Source organism: Littorina saxatilis, linkage group LG7 (assembly GCF_037325665.1).
Source record: "Littorina saxatilis isolate snail1 linkage group LG7, US_GU_Lsax_2.0, whole genome shotgun sequence".
Lineage (NCBI taxonomy): Eukaryota > Metazoa > Mollusca > Gastropoda > Littorinimorpha > Littorinidae > Littorina > Littorina saxatilis.
The window spans coordinates 38,057,745-38,064,752 of NC_090251.1; positions in this window are offsets into that span (position 1 = coordinate 38,057,745).

Genomic DNA, 7,008 nt, shown 5'->3' on the forward strand with positions numbered 1-7,008 from the left:
CGCCACGCTGCATACTCCGTCTCGCGATCCACCCGGCGAAGCGGGTAATCATCTAGTTTTATATATATACTGTTGGTTTGGACAGAAAAAAAACAGGGTAACAAAAAAGAACTTGTTTTTTTCATTCTGAATTTTGGAACTTTGGCAGTCTATCGAGATCTGGGTTTGGATTCAAAGGGACCAGAGTGATGGAACTCAGAAATGCAAGGTTTAAATCACTTTCCACTGAATAATTCAAAGCAGTGCAGCAGCAGCTGTTTTATATCTAGTAATACCAGGAAGAAGACGTAAATTCTAGGTGGCATTGAGCTGATGGACAGCCGGATTGCTAAGCTCAAAAAACCGGGGGCAGAAAAAATGACACGCTAATCAGGGCTCCTTTGCTCTGTAGTGGAACCGAATCAAATGAATACATTTAGATGTTGGAAGAAAGATATGTTGTGCTTAAGTTCTCTTTGAACTTATTTACGGTACTGGTTGAGACTTTTCATGAATGGTAACACGTCTGCACGTATGGCTCCCTGAGTTTTCTATTGTGCCTTGAGGTGAGATATGTGCACGTTGCAAATTCTCGAATTATTATTATTATTATTATTATTATTATTATTATTATTATTGTGTTCACGTTGATTCATGGCTTATTTCTTGTATACGATTTAATCATTGACAGGCTTTGTTGGGTACTAGCTACGTATACATGTAGAACAGCCACAACAGTCTCGGTCCTTCAAGTCCCAATTCCGCAACCTCACTCCGGACTCTCAGCGAAATTCTTTGTACCAAACTTCAGGCGGCAGCTTTTGACACAGACTGGTTTCCTGAATACACTGCAGTATGTGATAACTTCTTTTGATATGTTGGTTTTTATAGGGGAGACCGGGGCAGGTTGGGACACTTTTTTCCATTCTTGCTCTCACTCCAGTATGATCGTACAAATAGCACATAAAATGATTTGAAACAAATGCTTATATAATCTGAAATAATAGAAAACCAGAAAATAATTAAAATTAGCAAGTATTTACTGGTAATTGATGGTTAAAGAGACTGCTCAAAGTGGCCCAACCTACCCCGGCCCAACCTGCCCCGTACTGTATGATTCTAACATTTTAACTTCCATTCACATACCAATAAAACTCAGCTGCAGATTCAAGTATAAACCTTCTGCTCAGTGATTTATCATTATTAACTCATTTCTGTATCTATATCTATTGTTATTTATCTATACAATCTTCAGTTGTTGGTTTTTTAACTCTTGATACATGCGTGACTATCTCGGTTATTTCGTGTTCAGAAACTTACTGAGTCAACCTTGCAAACTACAGACACCCGAAACACCGACTGAGCGAATCAACGGAAGACTCTAGTTTTCCTGAACACAGTTTATAACGGCATGAAGACTAAAAAAATATTCAAGTGGAAAGATGGCTGCATCTTCAATCTTTGTTTCAAGAGAACTGGTTGGGCAGTGCCTCCTTTTCTATGCATATGTGATAGGGTGGAGTGGAAGGGGGAAAATAGACCAGGAAGCATAAATGAGACGCCAAGACAGAGGTTGCGATAACGTGACTTTTATTTAACGTACACCAGAAATAATGGGAGAGACGGGACTAACTCCCTACACAATAGGTAACTGAGGATACGCTTCACGCCTTACGATCTTTAACCATCGGAGCGTGACACACTGACAAGGACCGATAACTTCACAAGGTTACTACAGGGGGCGCTACGCTATCTATAACGTCACACAGGATGTGACGCGCCCGCAACACAGGACACGCTATTACAAGACAAAGAACTAGGCTAGCGCGGGAAAACTGGGTCTCAACGGCGAAACAACGACACTGACGCTATAACGCCACTAGGATAAAATAGCTACATACATACGTGCACACCATAGCATCATTCATACGCTCAGAACATATCATAGGCAAGCAAAATTCAATATACTTGTAAACAAAAGAAACAGCATCTACTTACAGTTCACTCCTCAGTGAAGAACAAAACACACACGAAGTTACGCCGGTCTGAATCACTCACCTCGCTGATGATAAATCAGCTATTAAACCACAGGTCAAAGATGATACTCACAATCCAGCATAGGCTATCTATATTTTAAAAGATGTCACACCAACACAAAGAACTGTTTCAAATAGAACACCGGTCTCAAGGCTTAAGCGCACTGACACGTCTTCACACTTCGAAATCACCGGTCAGATTGACCGAACTCGCACTGTCGGGGGTGAATGTGTACGCATCCGTTAAGGGATTAACCAATTAAAACGCAGCGTCTACGCACAAAGACATACACGACATCACGGAACAACGACATACACGACACCACGGAACAAACACATACACGCATGGTCAAGGGGAATAATTGGGGTAGGGAACGAGAGAAATGAACAACAGAACGTCAACTCGCCACACGGCTACATCCCCCCAGCTCTATACCAACTGCGTCCTCGCAGGTACAACGCCTAGGGATTAGCTGAAAATGACGTTTATTAATCAAACACACAAAAAAACAAATACAAGTTCATCCAAGTGAAACAACAAATTAATAAAATCAGAAACAGTCACGGATGACACGCGCAGTCACCTAACCCATTAATGCAAGACAAAATACAACAGGCAATCAAGGCAGAGTTACGCCACATGTAGGACAGAAGAGTTTTAATGATTTTACGAGGGGGTGGTTTAGCTGGGACTTGGAGTAAAGGGGCAGGACACATTGAGCACATAATCCCACAATGGTATCTGGTCAGCATCGTGAAGCTCTACGGGGGCTGGGGCTGTCGCAAGCCGATGCTCTTTCTTTGTGAGCTGCCGTTGCAACAACGCTTCCAGGTCTTTGCGAATGTGTCCTGCTGCTTTCCGCTCAATTGACACCTCTTCACACTTGAAAACTAACCGCTCTCTAAGTTGGCGTATTTCTAAGTCCTTCTGGAAGCGTTCATCCTGTAACTGTTGCTTGGCCTCCAGTTCCTTCTTCAGTCGGGTCTCTAATCTGTCAATGGAGGCCTCGTGCTTCGACGTCAGCTGTTCATGTGCAGTCAAAACCTCCTCTGTCTGACTGCTCTGCTCACGGGACGGTTGCTTGATGGCTGTTGACTGCTGGTCCACACGTGACTCACTGGGCTGTCTCCATGACAACGTTGGTTGACTCCTATGACGCTTGGTAGGGCACCTGCTCTGTAGGTGCCCGTGGTGATTGCAAAGCCAACAACGTGGCTTCGCGGACGGTTGCTGTTGACGAGAGGCAACCGGCGGGCGTTGGTGCAGGGCAGCTCGAAGCTCTGCTGACTTGATGGCGAGTTCGCTGACTTGTAATTGCAGGCCAGCTGCGTACCTCAGTGCTGCTCTCTGTTGCTTGTTGTTGTTGCTTCGTCACCACCACCTCGAAATCTTCTCTCATCCACCTGATAACTTCTACACGGACTGCCGCAAAAGTGACAGCCTCACGCCCTCTCGCAAAGCGCATTAGGTCCCGTCTCATTGCAGGCAAAAACAGTCCGTGCATGAATCGATCACGAAGCGCAGCATCAGAAACCGTACCGGCAACAACAACATTCATCTTCACCTGCAGAGCCTGCAACTTGTGGGCATATGAGAGAATGCCCTCCTCTTGGCTCTGGCAGATGTTGTAGAACGATGAAAGCAGTGAAGAAATGCTGGCGTGGTCTCCAAACGTGTCCTGCAGGATGGTCAAGACAAGGTCAGCCGTGGCAGTCGCCTGAGGGGGGTGCAGGTTGATCTCCTTTTTGGCAGCCCCAGCGAGGGACTGGATCAGCCACTCTGCTCCCTCGCCTCCAAGTGCCGCCATGTTGAAATGGGAAATGATGCGCCCTGCCTCAGTGCTGAAATCGTCGAGCTGACAGCCATCGTCACCACCAGTGAAAACAGGAAGCCTGGGAGGGGGGGAACATCTGCCACTGGGGTCTAGGAACCCCGTCGATCGCCATCTTGGATACACCGAGTACCTCCTAATCTGCCTACTGATGTTAAACTACGGCGTCTCTACTTCCTGAATCCTGCTACGCATGCGCCAGATGTGATAGGGTGGAGTGGAAGGGGGAAAATAGGCCAGGAAGCATAAATGAGACGCCAAGACAGAGGTTGCGATAACGTGACTTTTATTTAACGTACACCAGAAATAATGGGAGAGACGGGACTAACTCCCTACACAATAGGTAACTGAGGATACGCTTCACGCCTTACGATCTTTAACCATCGGAGCGTGACACACTGACAAGGACCGATAACTTCACAAGGTTACTACAGGGGGCGCTACGCTATCTATAACGTCACACAGGATGTGACGCGCCCGCAACACAGGACACGCTATTACAAGACAAAGAACTAGGCTAGCGCGGGAAAACTGGGTCTCAACGGCGAAACAACGACACTGACGCTATAACGCCACTAGGATAAAATAGCTACATACATACGTGCACACCATAGCATCATTCATACGCTCAGAACATATCATAGGCAAGCAAAATTCAATATACTTGTAAACAAAAGAAACAGCATCTACTTACAGTTCACTCCTCAGTGAAGAACAAAACACACACGAAGTTACGCCGGTCTGAATCACTCACCTCGCTGATGGTAAATCAGCTATTAAACCACAGGTCAAAGATGATACTTACAATCCAGCATAGGCTATCTGTATTTTAAAAGATGTCACACCAACACAAAGAACTGTTTCAAATAGAACACCGGTCTCAAGGCTAAAGCGCACTGACACGTCTTCACACTTCGAAATCACCGGTCAGACTGATCGAACTCGCACTGTCGGGGGTGAATGTGTACGCATCCGTTAAGGGATTAACCAATTAAAACGCAGCGTCTACGCACAAAGACATACACGCATCACGGAACAACGACCTACACGACACCGCGGAACAAACACATACACGCATGGTCAAGGGGAATAATTGGTGTAGGTAACGAGAGAAATGAACAACAGTACGTCAAATCGCCACTCGGCTACACATACGACATGTACTGATAACCAACACGCTTACTACATGTTGTCAAGTGTTTGGAACACGTTTCGACGTAATTCTCTGTATTTTGATTACTAATACTAAAAATAAAAATACAGGAAAAACGTGATGTTCTCCTGTTGTTGTATTTCGATTGCACAATTAAAAGATATAATCATCAAAATTTAAGTCAAAGTTTTCTATGCTGGTGCAAAACTGACATGGCGTGGGCTGCAGTGCAGTATCCCTGTCCCACGGTGGGGTTCCGGAGTTGTAGACTTGTACTTTCACTAACGTGGCGAAGAGGTCTGAGCAAGGAAACTCTCTGACAACAGACCCTCGTTGAGCCATCGCTTAATGAACCAGAGGGATTCGTCACTGGTGTAAGACGTGCACAAATCACTGCGAGTGTCCTCTCCTTGGCTGTTTGTACACTCAGCTGTATGAACGTTCTCTGTTGACATTGTAGACGTGTGGCCACTCATATTTTCTCCTGCAGTTGTCCTGGTGATCTGTGATTCTGCCAAGGTGGTCAGCGACGTTGTGGGACTGCCCTCCACTGACGACGTTTCGTTGTCGAATAGTGTTGTAGTGTTGTCCAAGGGAGTTATGTTGTTTTCACGTGAAGCTTCAGCGTTGTCTGATGTTGCACCATTTCCCTCGGTAATGTTGGTATTCTTTGGTATTTCTATGGCATTACACGTTTTTTGCTTCATGTCCTTTGCCTGTTTCAACCTTGCACGAGACGTGATGATTCTCAACAACCTCTCTTCTCGAGCAAAGCGTCGTCTCTCTAAAATGACGTTCAGGCTGTACAAAAGAGGTTTGACGGCTGCGGTGAACGGAATCACAATCATCGTCATGGCACTCGTGACCTCATCCGTTACTACCACTGAAGAAAAGGTGAGAAAGGTGATCGAGCCCTGAACAATCCAAGCCATCGCGCTGATCAAGGTAACGCTGACAAAACGACGCGTTATGCTTGACTGACACAACTGCGTTTTAGAATGTGACAAAAAGTTTGTCTGCAAAACTCTGCGATGCAGAAAAATCTGAACACATACTGTCAAACCACACAAAACTGTGTTTAGACCAGTCAGCGCAACGACAAAAATGTGTCTGCCACGAGACTTGTCTCTACTCGCCATGTGGATGGGAAGGCAAATGGCTGTTTGACCGAAGAACTCCCACTGCGGAGAGACTGGAAATAACGGAACAGCTGCAATAACAATTCCTACCACCCACGCCAAAACACAGGCAGCGTACATTGTGTTTTTGTGAAAGTGCATGATATTGATATGATCGTATTCCAGAAGAAAGCGTTCAAATGTTATGAGACAAACTGTGAAAATAGACACCTCGCTGGAGAGAATAGAGAGAAAGCCGGCAGTCTGACACGTAACGCTTTTTCTCCATCTGAGCTCATGCCACACGTAGCTGTCTGCATAGATCCTGTCGGCAGCGCCAATCATTGCCAGGTAGATGCCCATGAAAAAGTCTGCTGCACAAAGATTCTTGAGGAAGCAGTTCCCCTCGTAGACGAAATCATTCTGCTTGGTCAAAGTCTGAATGACCAAACTGAAACCGTTGCCCAGTAGAGCCGTGAGTGCCACGAGAAAAACCACAGCTCGGTGAAAGTTTGATCCAATTAAGTTTTCGCAGGATGACACCGGATCATCAGGAGACTGACACTGTAAAATATTGAATCCGGTGGGCAGCATCTGAGGACAACACATTTTGAATTCGTCTGAGTAAATCCTTTCAAGGCTCTGTAGGTGTCCAGGTATAGGGAAAGGAAATGTAATTAAAGAGCAGCTGCGTATATCCAACACACGCAGTTTTGAGGGAAGGGTAAAGTTTCTGCTCACAAACTCTCTTGCGCTATTATAGGACAGATTCAAATGCTGTAAATTGGGGAAGATGCTGAAAGCTGATAGGTCAATAATTGGCATTTGTACTTCTGAAAAGTCAAGTTTTGCTATGGACGGGAAGACGGTTACACTTGTGTCTTGAACCA